Source organism: Neofelis nebulosa, chromosome 1, assembly GCF_028018385.1.
Source record: "Neofelis nebulosa isolate mNeoNeb1 chromosome 1, mNeoNeb1.pri, whole genome shotgun sequence".
In the NCBI taxonomy this organism is placed as follows: Eukaryota; Metazoa; Chordata; class Mammalia; order Carnivora; family Felidae; genus Neofelis; species Neofelis nebulosa.
Window position 1 is genome coordinate 43,961,562 of NC_080782.1, and position 16,978 is coordinate 43,978,539.

Genomic DNA, 16,978 nt, shown 5'->3' on the forward strand with positions numbered 1-16,978 from the left:
AAACAGCGGCCGCCCTGGGAGGTCCGGGGCGGAGAGCAGCCGAGCGGCCGCCGGTGCCCACTCCCGCAGGCCCGCCCCTCGGGCTGTGACCTCCCGAGCCTGGGCAGCCCCTCGCGGCAGTCCCCGCGCCGGAAGCCCCGGAACCCGGGATGATGCCGGAATTTCAGAGCGGAGAACAACCGCAGAGACCACCCCACCGCTTCCTTGCTGCGGAGGGGCACACCGACCCGAGCGGAGAGGGGACTTGCCAAAAGGCACGTAAGCATCTGGAGCTGAGCCAGAGCTGGAGCTCAGGGCCCCAGAGTTGGGTCCAGGGCGCTCCTGGACAACTTCATAGAGTTCCCACAAATTCGAGGACCCCTAAAGAAGATTGTTTGCATACTTACTGCTCCAGACATTGTAAGCACTTTGCATGCATTAATTACTTGATTTCCTTCGCACGCCACCCTAGTGAGATGGGTTTTATTCCCTTGTTTACCGTAAATAAATTTACAGGCACAGAGAGGTTAGATGATAGTAAGTGGCTGAACCAAGATTCAAACCCAAGTGGGCAAATCCAGAGCCCGCCTCCCACTGTGCCTACATATAAGTGGGCCAGATCCCCTGAAGAGCTGTGGGATTTCCCAGACCCTTAAGAAGCGGCTTGGTTTAACGGTGGGAACTCTTTTTTGTTGTTTCTTTTTAAGCCCGTCATTTTATTTAAAAGAGAGTTTTAATTTCAAAAAGTGGAAGGACCTGAACTTGGAATAAAGGACAGCTCTTTTCATGGGGTAAATATAGTTTTATGAAAAATCGATTGCAAAAGACCCTTTTCTCCGGGAGTGATGAAAACTTAGTCATTGACAGGCCCTCATCCTCAGAAAGGATTTGGGGAGGTATTTCATACAGGCCCTCATTTTAGGGAAGGAGAGATCTGTCAATCAACTGTGACTGTGTGAACATACACATAAACACACACACGCCTACCCAAATATAGACCCAATCCAAGGAGTCTCCTTTGTAGCTTTGTAAATTCAGTTACCTCAAAGACGTTTCCAAATTCTGGGATGCTCTAAGTTACTTCGAAAGTGTTATCAAATTCTCAAAACAATATTCTGGTTCATTTTAATTATGAAGATAAGTACTCAGATACTCTGATTTTTAAAGAGGTGGGGGAGGGAATGCAAAGGCCAAGCAAAGCACCACTGAGTGTCACCAATGGGGGGTGGGGTACAGGGGGATTAGAATCGCCATCCCACGGTTTATAAGCAGCTCTCAGGCATCACCACCACCCATTAGGCTTCCCCAAACTGGTTTTCTTCTTGCTATTTGTCTACACTTCCCAATTTGCCTCCTCCTGGAATGCTGTCTTTCTTCTCTCAACTTGTCTTCTCATGAACACCGAAATTTACTTTAAAAAACGAAGAGTCTCCAACTATTTGCGTTTTGTTTCCAAACCATTTCAACTGTTTTTGTAAAATATCTGACCTTAGAGAGTTAGACAAATAGTTTCATGCCTTAAAGCGTCTGATGACCCCTAGGTGGACTTGTTGGACAGTGCTCTGGTACTACATAAAAAGGTCATATGATCATTTTTTTTGCCTGGTTTCCAATCTTGGGATAGTTTTTCACACTTACAATATGTGAGAAAACTTACCTCTTCAAGGTCATGAGCACACCCATCCTTCCTTTTAAGTCTTAGTTTGAATTCAGAGCATCCCACCACATTAGCCATGGAGACCATTGTTCACAATCCCCTATTTGATAGGTAGGGAAACCGAGACCTCAGTGTGGTAAAGGACTTGTTCAGGGCCACATACATTGAGTGATGCCTTCACGGTTGGAAACCATGACCTTGATTTCCAGTCATGTGTACTCTTTCCACTGTACCATGTTGTTTTCCCAGTATCATGATTTTTCTTACACAAACTCAACATTCATTATGACCATAGGCTATGAATTTAACTAATTGGGTTCTAACCCCTACTCAACCACTTGCTACCTGGGTGGCCTCCCTAAGCCTCAGTCCCTCCCTAAAAAAATGGAGAAAATAATTGTACCTTACCCCTAAGGTGATCATCAAGATAAATGAGATAATGCAAGTAAACCCCAAAGCTTGGCACCCAGTAGGCACTCAAGAAATGATAGTGGCAATTTTACAGAAAGCAAAATTGGGGCACCTGGGTGGCTCAGTTGGTTGAGCATCTGACTCAACTTGATTTTGGCTCAGGTCATGACCCCACAGTCATGAGATCGAGCCCCGAGTCCGCTCTGTGCTGAGCAAGGAGTCTGCTTGGGATTCTCTCTCTCCCTCACTCTCTCTGCCCCTCCCCCACTCATTCTCTCTCCCTCTCTCTATTTCTCCCAAAATAAATAAATAAACATTTTTTAAAGTAAAAAAAAAAAAAATGATAGTGGCATCTAAACATGGATTGCCAGCACTGGACAGAACTTCACTGTTAAACCCAGGAATGCATCCTCCCCAAGTTCCATGTCACCATCCACATCCTCTATGGGACCCTAGCCCCCAGGTGGAGTGGGAAACAGCACCCCTCACCTGGCACCCCCTGCCACCCTCAGATCTAGAAGGAGATGTCCAAGCCGGAAGCTGAGTGACCCAGGCAGCTGGAAACCTCTTGCTCTTCCAGAGTGACAACAACCACGGGCACAAAGCTCTACCTCAGAGGAGAATCAAAGGCCTGTGTTTTATTTTGTTTTGTTTTAAAACATGAAACTTCCCAATCTCCTTCCTGCCACTCCCTACCCTTGCACCACTTCCAGTAAGGCTGCCCCGAAGGAAGATCTAAGCCCACGTTTGAGGGAAACAAAAAACATACCCCCAAACTCACCCGTACCTGATTAAGCTCCAAATCAAGTTTCTAAAGCAGAGTGGAGGTAGCATATTAAAAAGGTTAAGAGGTAGCATTTATGGAGTGTTTGCTATGTGCTAGGTCTGCACTTTAACATAACAGGGTATCTCCCAGCCACCATGAGGTTATTACCACTGCCATCCCCACTTCACAGATGAAACTGGGGCTTTGAGGTGTTAGATGACTTGTGCAAGGTCTTACACAGCAACAGGTAACTGGAACCTGAAGATCCAGACTCCTAACCGCTTAACGCTCTTGAGCATTATGCCAGAGGCTTGCCAGCTACTAAGACAGAGCTCAAAAATGCCAGTCCTTAAAGGGTTGTTTCGAAAGGATCAGACCCAGCCTTTTTCTCATAGGGATGAAGCTTCTGAGGGCCAGAGAAGGGTAGGAACTTGCTGGAGGTCTTACAGCAAGTCTGTGGTTCATATTCAGGGCTAGGACCCACAGCTCCTGCTCCTAGAGCAGTCCTATTTTCACACACCCCACCGATGGGAAGTGAAGCTTCCAAAACCAACAAACTCGGCCTCACTCTATTAGGTGAGTTTGTGAGTTGGGGTCTTGACTAGAGGTGAATGAAAGTCAAGGTGAGCAGCTAATGAACTAGGAAAAGAGCAATCCTGGGTCTGGGTCCCCTCCTTCCATCCGGGCTCCTGTCTCCATAGCCCAGGGCAATCTTGGGAATATGAAACCCATGGTGGATTCTAGGTGCTTTTTGGTATTGGGTGTGTGCACACGAGAGAGAGAGATTTTAGTGATAGCTAAATGAGAAATGCACATCGAGCACATGATGTTGACTGAAATTGTCGTAGGTAATCATATTTTTTGGTAAGAAATAAATAAGTGGGCAGTACCTACGGTCTCTGCTTCCCACCCTCAGCCTAAGGAGCGTTTTTAATTCTGTCTACCTCCCAATAACTGCCAGAGGGATGGATAGAATGGCTTTAAGATATCCATAACTTTTCACATTCATTATACACCTTAAGGTGAACTAAAGCATCTCATATTCATGATTTCCCCCTCCTCCAAGAGCATGCGTGCCATGCAAGGGTTAGGGTGTGGGCTCTGGAGTCAGACAGACCTGGGTTTAGGTCCCAGCCCTGCCCTTACACCTCATGATCGCCCTCTGCCTGTTTCCTCACCAATAACCTGAAGTGTAGAGTCTGATGCATAGGGTAGAGAAAGAACGAAATGCCACGGGGCCTGGGGTGAGTTAAAGGCAGCGATGCCCAGGGCCCAGAGCTGAGGATGAACTTGCCCTAGACCTCACAAAGCGTTCTGGGAAGCACCAGGCCTAGAAGGCATTTCTCTTGACTTTTTCTCCAGGGTCTTTCCTGTTTTCCTCTTTCTCCCTCCCAGCTGTTTCCGCTGCGGCCCTGGGCCTGCCAGTCACACTAGGGTTTCTAGGACGCCACTGGCAGAGAGGAAAGAGCCAAGTGACTCTGGGGGAAATTCCCGGCCTCGGAGCATATGTGGCCTAACCAGGCACCTCCCACAGTTCCTGGGAGCCCCAGGCTTCCCCTGGTCCACCTCCTCTCCCTTGGGCCTCCCTGTCTTCAGGTCAGCATGTCAAGCCAGATCTGGGTTCGGGTCCACGTTTGCTCCTTGTCACCCTCCTGGAAGCGGGGAGAGGCCAGCCAAGCCCATCCCCTGAGGGAGGCAGCCCCATGGGAACCAGACATTTCCTAATCCTGGGAAGCCCTGACAGGGCCCAGAGAGCCATCCTCCTTCAGCCTCACCCCGTGTCCTCTCTCATTCTCCCTCTCCCAGGGTCCCTCCTGCTTCCCCCTCCATTGTTCTCCAGCCCAGAAGCAGCTGTGCCAGGGACTTGGTCTCTGCTTCTTGCTCCTCCTAGCAAGGGACTTCCCTGGGCTGGGCCTCTGACCAGCTCTGGAAAATCTGGACTGCTTGGGGTTTAAAGAGGAGGCCGTATCACCACTGCCTGCCAGCTCTCACCCACTCCCAGTGCCTGAGGCCCTCTGTGAAAGGTTCAACCGCAGAAGGGTCCAGCCAGCCCTAGGGAGAAAGCAGGTGAGAGAGCCCTCCAGAGATGCATTTGACCCAGCGCTAAGGAGGGTCCCAGCCTTCCATCGTGTTCCCAAGGAACGCGGGGCTAGACTCCCACCTGGTCTCTTCCTACCTCGCTGTAGACCACTAAAGTGCCTGATACACATGCACACACTCACCCTCCAAAGCTCACATTCACACACACATTCACATAATGACCCAGACACTCCCCAACACAGACATGCTTGTGAACTTGCGCTCAGGCCCATGCATATATACCTCCATAGATCTGACACATGCTCGCAAACATGGACACACATTCTCAACACCGACACAAATCCACATTCACACTGGTGAGTCCAATCCCTTTCCTTCAGGGAAGGGTAAGACAAAAAGCGACTTTTCTTTTCCTTCCCTTTGGAAGAACTGGCAGCGACTAGAGAGAAAAACACAGGCTGAGGAGGGGGCAAGAAGAGGGGGACAGGAAGAGGAAATAAGAAATGGAGGGAGAGCAGCAAGAGGAGAATGAGGCCAGGCAAGGAGGCAGAGAGGCCCAGAGCCCAAGCCCTGGGGGGGTGGGGGGGGGCGGGGAGAGGGAGCTGGCACAGGGGACCAGCTGAACCCAGCTGGCAGGAAAGTAGGAGGCCAAGTGGCTCTTGGCGCAGAGCTGGGGGGTGATCTGGTGGCCCCGGCACCCTTGTGCAGTGAGCCCTCACCCCTGTCCTGGCTCATGGACGCCCAGGCTGGGTCACTCACCTGGGGCAGAAGAGGAGGGTGGGTGCAGCGGGGGCTGCCGCCCTGTGAAGGCTTCTCTGCTCGCTGTGCTTCTGCAGGAAGGAGGGCTGGGCTGGGTTGACTTTTAGGCAGGAGGGGAATTCCCCGAGACGGAGGAGCCAGCCGCCAGGCAGCCCCACAAGGCCCAGCTGAGGCCCCATCCTGCCCCCTGGCAGAGCACAGGGCCCTTCTTTGTCGGTTCCCCACCTGTCGCTTCCCAGACTGGCTATCACTTGCCAAGCATTCCAGGGAGAGGAGGGAGTTCTGGGGAGGAGCTGGGGGCCTGATGATTCTGTGGCTGGACCAGGAACTGGCAGGGGGGCAGGGGCGACCTGGTCTGCCCACCTACCCCACCCCTGGGTTCTCCCTTGGACTGCTAATTCCTCCTTTGCCTGAGGTGGGGGATTCCAGCCCCCAAGGGCCTCAGGAAACCTCCAGATGCCCAGCCCACTTTCTCCCCCCCCCCTCCCATTCCTTTTCCGTCTGTTTCCATTCATTGTCTGTGGACTCTCCACAGGGAAGGAAAAGCTCACTCCTTCCCACTGTGCTGGGTTTCATTTCGATGTCAAGTGGGGCCTTAGGGACCTACCCACCACGGAGCAGCCCAGCTCTACACTAACCAGCTCGTTCTCCTGAGCCTCACTTCCCCATCCGGAGCCTCAGTGATCCCCTGCTGTAAAATGGGGGTAGTGAGTCCTGCTGGGCCTGCCTCCTGTGAAGGTAACTGAAATAAAATGGTTTGCTGACATCCTTTGTAAACTCTCAAGTACTTTACAAACATAAGATCTCAGTTCATTATCCACTGAAAAGATGCTTTCAGAGGGGATGGGTTGGCTCTGGATCATTTCAGGTTTCTTGGTCACTTCAGGTTCCAGAGTTTCTTTATTCTTAACAGCAACATTATAGACCACTGAGGATACAAGAATGGACCAGTCAGACCCACTTCCTGCCTACTCAGAGGTCACAGACTCTGGGGCTGCCCTGTCCAGTACAGTAGCTGTTAGCCATACATGGCTATTTGCATATAAATTGGTTAAAATTAAGTAAGTTAATAACTCAGTTCCTCAGGAGCACTAGCCACATTTCAGACACTCAGCAGCCAGCCACATGTGGCTATCACGGTAGACTGCACATGTATAGAACATTTCCATCATCACAGAAAGTTCTATCAGATAGCATTGCTCTGGGGGCTGGAGGCTAATAGATAATTATAACAAAGTGTGGTAGAGATGTGTTTTGGCAGGAGAAATACAGGGAACTACAGGAGCCTGGACAGGGGAGCATCTAGTCAGGATTGGGGGATCTGGGACATCTTCCTGGAGGAAGTGACATGTCAGCTGAGACCTGAAAATGGCCAAAGCGAGAGCACAAGGAAGGGTGTTCTTAGGAAAGGGAATAGAATATGCAAAGAGAGAATACATTCAGGGAACTGAAAATTGTTCACTCTGAGTGGAGCATGGAGTTTGAAGCAGGCAAGGGGGAAGTAACAGAGTTGGGCCTGGAGAAATAAACAGGGCCAAGTCACATGGGGCCACGTTCAGCCTGAGCAGGGGGATGAGAAATGGAGGGTAGGGGGTGAGGGAGGGAGAGAGTCCACTGAATCCAGTTCTCTGCTGCTTCTGTGTTCCTCGGATTGGAATCCCATGGGGAATGCTAGGGGCACCTCCTGGCCCAACAGCCTCACTTTACAGATAAGGAAGTGAAGGCCAGACAGGGGAAGTGACTTTCCAAGTGAGTAAATGAAGGGACTTCCTGACTCCTAGTCTAGTGCCGTTTCCCACACTGCACTCAGTCCCTTGGTCTCACTGGCCACTTTTTAAGTGTTCAACAGCCACATGTGGCCAACTGGCTACCATACCAGACTGTGCAGATGTTTCCATCATCACAGAAAGTTCCATAGGACGAATAACACCAATCCCTGAGCTAGACCAGGTGCAAAGGATAATACACACTCCTGCACATAGACCCTTTTCTCTGCAGGGAGTAAAAATACACTTCACACTGAGGCTGTCAGATGCCCCCCTCTCTGCCTTCTGATACCAACTTGCAGGGCCTCCGTCACCTATGTCCCCAACTGGGACTTAGGATGGTAGCAGGACTCAGCATCAGAGAGAGAGATCGTGTCCCTGGCTCCCTTTGAGAAGCCTCCTGGTGACCTGTGACCAGCCATCTGGGTCAGCCAGAGCCTTCTGTGAAATTGAGGAATGTCCCTTCCTTGAGGAATTCTGGTTTCAGATTCCTCATCGGTATTGTGTGTCATTCAGCCCTGACATTCCTGGATTGCAATGTTCCCTCTAAACATGATATTTTCTCTCCACAGGCCACAATAGTCATAGATCCTCTATGAGTTCACAAAGCCTTGCTTGGACCGGTTCCTGCTCATGGCGTCATAAATGGTGGCAGGACCTTGAAGGGCTAAGGAGGCTCAAGGAGGTAGACACATATGAACTAGAATCTTCAGTTAGGAACACGGCTTGCACATCCTGGGGGAAGATTAGCTCTGGGCTCTCCTTACTGGAATGCTGAACACACTTAACTTCCCCTGTCTTCTCTCTCACCTCTTCTTTGTCCAGCCACGGATTTTCTGAAATTGCCTTCTTTGTTCAGGCCACGGGAAGAACATCAAGAAAGAAGAGGCCCTCGGACTGGGCATTAGTGGAGCTAAGTTTGAGTCCTGGCTCTGCTGTGTGGCTCTGGGCAAGTCCCTTCCCTTCTCTGATACTCAGCTTCCCCTTCTAGACTGTGAAGGAATCAGACAAGATGATCACTAAGGGACCTTCCATTTTGACACCGTAAGGAAGTCCAAAAGTTCAGAGAAAGGAGAAATCAGGGCTGGCCAAGACGATCAGGAAATAATAACACTAATAGCTAATATTTAAGATGAACATGTACCTGACCTGATGCTAAAGGCTCTTAAGTAGACTGTTTTCATGCATTCCTCATCAGAACCCTGTGAGATTGGTACCACTGTGTTTTGGATGAGGAAACTCAGCTTCAGAGTGGTTTAAGCCAACAGCTAACACATGGCACAGCTGGAGTTCAAACTCAGGTCATATCTGCAGAGGTCACCTGAAGGGGACAAGGCCTGTGCCAGACCTCAAAAGATGGGTGAAATTTGCATATGCACAGGCCCCTCTCCTTTGATACCTAATCACCCAATCCCACCTCTCTAACCCTGCCATCTCTGGTCTTATTGATGTTGTGGGAACAGCACTGGGCCAGTCTCACAATAGTCAGTCGATATTTATTTAGCAAATGCTAAATTTGACTCCTCGGGTTTCCTGATTGACCAAGTCTGTTGAATGCTCCTCAAGGATGGGAAATCCTTGTACCATTGGGACCTAGCCCAGGACTCTGGGCCGACCTCTGGGTCCCACCACAGACCTAAGAAATCATATTCTCTGGGGGACAGGGCCCTAGTGGCAGCATTTTTAGTAAGCTCCCAGGGGTTATCTCAGTACTTAGTAGTTTGAAAGGTCGAAGATCCCTAACTGGGTCTTCTAACTCCAAAGTAAGAATTATCTGCTCATAGAAAGGCAGCCAAGAACTCACTGTCACAGACCAGTGGGACTAGCCTGCTAGTACTTCTCTGGGTCACCCATGTAACAAATCCGTGACTTTTGAAAAAAAAAAAATTTAGTAAATTTTTAAAAGTTTTTTTCTTGTTTTGGTTTTGTTTTTTACTTATTTTTGAGAGAGAGCAAGAGAGAGCGAACATGGGAGGGGCAGAGACAGAGAGGGTGAGAGAGAGAATCCTAAGCAGGCTCCATACTGTCAGTGTGGAACCTGATGTGGGGCTTGCACTCAGAAACTGTGAGATCATGACCTGAGCTGAAATCAAGAGTCGGACACTTAACTGACTGAGCCACCCAGGTGCCCCCCAAAATACTTTGAGTCTATAAGCTTCCACTAGGTGCCAGGACCACTACTAACCCTGTATGACCTGAGCAGCAATTTCCTCTCTCTGTCCTTTATCTTCCTCATCTGTGAAAGGGAGTCAATTCTTTTTGTCCATGCATAATCCTGGGAATACCTGTGTGCGTAGAAGAAATGCCCATTAAGATAATTTCAGGGGCACCTGGGTGGCTCAGTCGGTTGAGCGTCCAACTTCAGCTCAGGTCATGATCTCACGTTCTTGGGTTTGAGCCCAGGGTCGGGCTCTGTGCTGACAGCTCAGAGCCTGGGGCCTGCTTCGGATTTTCTCTCACTCTCTCTCTGCCCCTCCCTTGCTCACGCTCTGTCTCTCTCTCAAAAAATTAAAACTAAATAGATAGGATAATTTCATAAAGAATATCATAGGTCAGGGGTTCATCAACTTTAGCATCTGCCAGATTTGGTCTTGGGTAGGGCCTTAGATCAGTGGCTTTTGATCCTGGCTGGACATTAGAATCACCTGAAGAGCTTTGTAAACATACAGATGCTTGGGGCACCTGGGTCGCTCAGTCAGTTGAGCGTCTGACTCTTGATTTCAGCTCAGGTCATGATCCCAGGGTCTTGGGATCAAGCCCCTAGTCAGGCTCTGTGCTGGGTATGGAGCCTGCTTGAGATTTGCTCCCTCTGCCCCTCTCACCTGCTTGCACTCTCTCTAAAATAAAAAATTTTAAATGCATTAAAAAAACACAGATGCCCAGACCCTACTCCAGACTAATTATATCAGAATCTTGGGTGGGGGGTGGCCTGGGACTGGTATTTAAAAGTTCCCCAGGTGATTCAAAGTTGTGACTCCCTCTCTCAAAGCTGCCTTTCTAAGAGTTGGTTATGATGCAGGTTGTCCCAAGACCTCATTGTTCCCCCTTTTTGTTCCAGGGAAAGTGCCTTCTCAGTACCAGTGTCAGAGACCAAGAGGACAACTGATCTTAGAATCTGGAGAAAAGGGAGCTCTGTTCCACTTTTTGTGGTCACACAGCATTCTACATAGTGGACGTGAAAGGAAAAATTAAACCTCAAACCAAGTCGCTCCGAGGAGAGGAGGTACATGTTGATTCTGTCGGCATCTGGAAAGTGGGATTCAGGAATGCATTTTGCAAAATTGTGCTTTCCAAGGAAAGGAAAGAAAAACAGATATAGGGCAGTATGTTGCAAGGTTCTTGTCAAAGGAAGAAGATCCAAGGACGAATGTTGCAAGACTGTGCTGCTAAAGGAAGTGGCTTCTTAGCTCATTTGAACTGGAACAAAGCTTACAGATTATCTTGGCCACTCCCCTGGCTGGACAGAAGGGGAAACTAAGGCTCGGGGAGGAAAAGGCCTATGCCCAAGGCCAGGCTGGGAGTTCCTGACAAGCTGGCATTACTAGGCTTCTCAACCACCTCCTGCCTGCTGCCTTTCCTCTAGCCCTTGAGCATGGGTCACGACCACTTCTGGTTTTGCTCCAGGCCCCTAGCCCACCCTCCGCCCTCACATTCTCTTGGACAGCATCCCTGATCACAAGATAGGACTCAATCTGGGAACTTGGATCTCCACCTGCCAGATACCAGGGGCCAAAGCCAGTAAGAGGCTGGGGCAAGCTGGAGAGGAAGGAGCTGAGTCTGATGATGTGGCCTGACCTCAGAAAGGAAGCCTGGTCACCAGGGGGAATTTCCCCGGGGTGAGGTCTCATGTCTATGCAAATGATGCACTCCAATTAACCTGGACCCCAGAACGGGAGAGGGGCAAAGGGAGACAGCACTGTGCTAGGCTCCTCCTGTGCTGCGTCTCATCTTGTCCCCAGAACAGCCACCTAGGTAGGAAAGCGGGAGGTGTGGCGGGGGGGGGGGGGTGCTGAGGCCCAGTGAGGGGAAGGCAGGTCTGCCCCAGAGAACGCAGTGCACCCCCAAGGGGACACCAGGCCTTGGAGAGCAATGCCGAGGGTGGAGTTGGAGCCGCTGCTGTTGCCGCTGACCAGAGTGACAATGTCAAAGCTCGAGTGGGAGAAGCCTAGCAAAGTTTCATTTTGGGTTTCCATCTCACTCACCTGGGGACTTTTGTCCTGGGGACAGCTAAAAGGCAAGCGGGGACGGGGACGTAGGGACCCTGACTCCGCTTGGGCAAATCCCTGCACTCAGGTTTTCCAAAGCCCGAAGGTGGGGTGTGCAGCAGTGGCACTGTTAACCCTTTCACCGCCAGCTTCTAGAACACTCCTTGAAAAGTGGACCGAGTGGGATGGGGGCTGTTGACAGCAAATCTCTCCCTCCTGCCTCTTTACATTTCACTCAGTTGAGCCTCACTATGCCACAAAGACTTCCCTGGGGATTTCGTTCCTCTCAAAGGCGGAACCCGCTTACTGCCTGGTTCTCCAAGGAGCTGGTCTTGCCTCCCCCAAAGCAGGGCTGCAAACAGGAGCAGAGCTCAAGTCCAGAGCATTTGGGCGCAAAGTCTGCTCTCCACAGAGCCTGGTTGTTTGTTCTGCTGTCGAAGAACATACCCGAGAGCAGGCAGGTCAGTGATTCCTGGAGTTGTGTGCCACACACTAAGGCTGTGTGCCAAGGAAAGTATGAGTGCATATGTGCTCTGGTGAGCGCGTGTGAAAGGCGAGTCTAGGTACTTGTGTGAAGAGTTTCGTGTAGTACGCATATGGACAACAGTATCTGTATTTCTGAGCGGCGTATTTGTGGGCCTAATCATTTTATTTTCCCGTGTGGTCCACAATGTGCATTTCTGTGTGTGTGTGTGTGTGTTACCAGCAGTGTGCTTCTGATTCTGGGATATACATGGTGTGTCCCCATGGGTATGACTGGCAGTGATGTGGAATTCTGTGTGTGTGATAAATGGGATTTGGGGGCTTTGAGTGGACACCAGCCGTGTGGGAGAACAGAAATCACTAGCCCAGCACAGACTTGGGATCTCTAGATCCATTCCCCACCCTCCCTGCTCACCTATCAGGCCCTCCCAGCCCCGCCCATGGCTATCTCCAGGTCAAGGTCCAAGGCCATCCCAATGAGGTAGCCACTAGGTGGTTCTGGCTGCAGCTGGCAGCACACTAGGCAGATGGGGGTAGCTGAGAGGGAGGAGTGAGACCGTCCCACAGAAGGAAATGCATGTTCTGCAAACTGCTACAACAGCTGGCCCAGGGGAAGGGGCCATTGCCAGACAGCTCCCGTATGGCTTCTCCAGTTCTCACCTGAGAAGTGGGCAGTGAGATGGCCTGCACTGGAGGTCTCCGGCCTCACATGCTGCTTTTAAAAGCATCTGCTGCCTCTGGGTTCCCGGGTAATGACATTACCTCTGGCTTTGTATCTCCCTCCCTCTCTAATTCCCCATGGCAGATTGGGCAGTTTCCTTGGTTTCTCACACCACCATGTTTTTCTTAAGGCTCTTTTCTCCATGTCTGCTTTCCTGCCCTGGCTCCTGTCCTCATCCTTCTATATCGGAGGAACACTGCAAGCCAGTCCGTTTCCTTCTTCACACTGGCCACAGAGATGTCTTTCTAAAGGACATCTCTACTCCTGTCCCTTGCACCTTTGGGGCTGGCTGGAGGGTAAGGTCCACACTTTAGCCTAGACTCCCCTTCTGGGTTCTTCTCCTTTATGAAATGGAACCTAGCCTACTTATTAATACCAAAGAGCTGATATTTATTGAGTTCTTATTATGTCCCAGATAGTGTGCTCAGAGATGTGCATGCATTGGCTTCTTTGATTCACAACAACCTTGTGAAATAGCAACCTTTGTCATTCCCATTTTACAGATGAGGAAACCAAGGCATAGGGAGGCCAAGTGACTTATCTACTTCTAAGTGGCTGACTGGGATTCGATCCAGCCAGCCTGCCTGCCTCCATAGGTTAACCTCTGAGTAGAAGGCTCAGTTAAGAACTAGAATTTCCTGCTTGCCTAACCCAACTGTAAAGTGAGGAAGTCTGCCTGGGGAAACCTGAGGTCTAAGAGGCCTGTTAGAACACCGATGTGCTGCTTTTGGGTTCTGAAATTCGGGTTGGGCAACTTGACACTTCTCCCTCCCATTCTCAGCTCAGCCTGGCTTCCGTAACCAAGAGGAGGAAGACCTGTGAGTAGTGAGCAGAGCAGGAATCAGGAGACCCAGGTGCTAACCCCAGATCTAGCCTTTAGTAAGACCATGGTCACTGGGTCTTGATTTTTGAACTCCTGAAACAAGAGCGTTGGTTTGGATGAGCTGCAAGACCATTTCCAGCTCAATCCACGTGTCCTGTACCTTCAGGCAGTTTGTTTGACCGCTTGGACCCTTGGTTTGCTCATTAGAATAAGGGTGATCACCCTTGCCCTCCTCCCGTGGGATTACCCATTATTCTCAGCAAAGCTGGGGCACAGTAAACATCAGGGGGTTCCAGATAGCCAGCAGTTCCCACACCGCTGTCCAACAGCTGGAAATGTGGCCGTGGCAGTTCTCAAATAGCGGCTCTCTGCTCGGGTTAGAAGGGCAACCGCCTCCCGGCCAGTCACTTCAGATGTTTCCCTGTGGCCCCAAAGAGCGAGGTTGGAGCTTCCCAGTCTGGAGCTTCTGAGAAGGGTTCACTCTGAACGGAAAATGCAGTGCTGGAGGCAGGAGGCTGGGCTAAGAGCAAGGGGCGGAGCTGGGGAGAGGCTGAGAGAGAAGCCCCGTGGCAGAAGGGGGAAGAAGGAAGACAGTGGGAGAAGACACGGGTGGGGGTCCAAGAGCACCAGATGGGGCAGGACTGCAGGGTTCCAGTTCTGCCTGCCGCAGAAATGCTAAGTGCCCTTGGGACAGTTGTCTGTGAGAGGGAGAGGGAGGTGAGACTTTCCGAGGGCCCCTTCCACACTTAGAACATCACCACCATCCTCCTTTTCTCCCATTTTGAGACAGCAGTGGTTTGGGCTTCTGCTTTCTCTTTCCTTTTAGTTTTAATTTAGTCCCCCGCCACTTCTCTCCATTGAACTTTGGCCACAGAAGCAATCTCCGGTGTCATTTAACAGCGTGTTTTGGAGTAAGCTGGGTGACAGGGACACTCAAATGTCCACTCTCAAGGATTAGGAGGCAACAGTCTTAAGTTTTGATATCTTTAGTATCCACCACATATGGCATGGCATACAGGAAGCATTCCAGAAGTGTAAGCTGCAAGAGTGAATGAATGAATGAATGAATGAATGAAGTGCAGGGATTCTGAATAGTGGCTGCTGCCTCCTCTGCCACAGCTCCAAGGGGAAAAAAATGTGATTTGCTCTGCAGGCACCTGAGTCTTAAGTGGGATTGTTGCTTTAGCCTTCCAACTGGCCACCCTTCCCTCACACGGTTGGTTTTTCTCAAGTGTGTGGCTAGATGCATACCTTCCCTCTAAGAACCTCCAAAGGCTCCCCTGTGGTGTAAGATAAAATCCTGACATTCCCCCATAGTTGGGTGCACACTCCCATTTCTAATGCCGTCTGCCTCATCCCACAAGCCCTAAGGGTCTCCCTCCTACTAGAGACCAATCCCAGAATGCAACCCACCTTAACTGAAAAGCAAGTGAAAATTGCACCTTGAGGAACTACAACAGGCTTGTACATTGCGAGTGATCAGTTTCAGCTATCCTCATTCCTGGTTTCTGGGAATTCAAGACATTCCTGGCCTCTCTGCTTGTGTATTCCCCTTGGCCTCAGGGGGCCTCCCCCTTCTATTCCCTCCTATTCCATCACTCGTTCCTTGCCACTCCCAGAACTGTTCTTCCCTCGGCACATGTTTTTAAGGTGCTTTCATGTTTGTTTTTGGGTGCCTCTGTGATCTGCAGTTGACTTGATAGCAGAATCAGAAAACATCTTGGGATCCACTTATCAGCCTCCTACAACGGGGCCTGGCTCTGGGCAGGTGGTGCCCGACAGCTGACTCCGGGCAAGGCAGGCCCCTGCCGAGTACTTCCCTGCATTACCTCATTTCCATCTCAAAGGCTAAGAGATGGGTGGAACTGGACGCCCTGTTCTCTAGATGAGGAAACTGAGGCTCAGAAATGCCATGCTCACGGTCAGTTAGCGGCAAGGGCCTGACTCCACAGCTTTTAACATGGCAGCTTTGTTAATTTGTCTTTTGATAATAGTTGCAGTAAGTTGGGTAAATACCCAAAAAAGCTCTCAGCTGACTCTCCTGGGATGTGGGTTCCCAGCCTGGTGGGGAACAGAACAAGATAAACCATCTTGCTTTCAGCCTCATTATGGCAGAGATGAAGATAGGACTCTTTAAAACCACTGGGTCCAGGGGCGCCTCGGTGGCTGAGTCAGTTAAGCATCCGACTTTGGCTCAGGTCATGATCTCATGGTTTGTGGGTTCGAGCCCCAAGTTGGGCTCTGTGCTGACAGCTCAGAGCCGGGAGCCTGCTTTGGATTCTGTGTCTCCCTATCTGCCCCTCCCCTGCTCACGCTCTGTCTCTCTCTCAAAAACAAATAAACATTTAAAAAAATTAAAAAAAAAAAATTGTTGGATCCAACCCCTCACTGTACAAATGTAGAAACTGAGACCCAGTAAGGGCAGTGGCAGGCCCAAGGTCACTCAAGTTTCCCAAACCCCGTGCCCCCTGCACAGCTACTATAGCAGACACACTTGATTTGTCAAAGTAGGTCAGGTCAGTCAGGATAGGGAGCAGGGCCCCCCAGTCAGCAGGCGCCCTCGCACCTCTGTCACCGTCACCAGACAACTTCAGACCCAAGTCTCAGAGCAGAAACACATCCGATGGAAGGGAGACGGAGAAGCTGCTGCTTATCAGTGATCTTCACAAAGTAGAAACTTTCCGCGGGCCTCCCCAGATCACGATCACATCTGGTGCCCTTGAAGAGCTCAAAAGAGGAAGTTTTGGTTTGGTTGTAATGAATGAAGAATGCACAGAGACACGTCCAGGCAGCAGAGGGAGGAGGGAGTATCTGAGACCTGGAGGGGACTGAGGCAGCCTTTCCAGGCTAGATGTTAGCTCAGACTCTCACTCGGATTCCCAGTCAAGAGCATGAGGGTAGAACTTACTCCTGGGTGGGTGAATACCTCAGGCTGTCATGAGGACAATCCAGCGGCAGGTCTAGGTCAAAAACACAGACCCCGTAGGAAATATGTTTATGTGTCTGTATGTGTGTTTCTAGTTAGAGAGGAAAGTGGAAAGGGAATGACTTGGGGGCACATCTTACACTGTCAATGTTAGAGAAAGCCAACATCCTTTCATCCAACTCTCCTACTTTGTAGATAAGAGAGTAGAGACTCAGGCAGGGACAGAGGTTGGCCTGAAGCTAGAACGCATACATGTGGCAGATGCAAATTTGAACCCAGGTAGCCAGACTCCCGGTTCCATCTCTCTGGATGGGGGCAAGTGGTGAAACAGTGGGGGGACTGGCAATTGGCTGGAAGGCATTGACCCGACCCTTCTCTCCCCCAGGACACTTAATCGGCACCTGCCACCACACGCTGCCATTCAAAGCACACGCTTCACTCA

General features: G+C 50.4%; 1 long non-coding RNA gene across 1 annotated transcript; it reads left to right on the plus strand.

Annotated features, from left to right (window-relative positions):
- The first annotated feature begins 12 nt into the window (after window positions 1–12).
- On the plus strand, window positions 13–12,991 carry LOC131506695 (uncharacterized). Its single transcript, XR_009259096.1, has 3 exons — window positions 13–399; window positions 7,951–8,422; window positions 10,437–12,991. It is a non-coding gene; the product is annotated as an uncharacterized LOC131506695 (long non-coding RNA).
- Window positions 12,992–16,978: the final 3,987 nt, after the last annotated feature.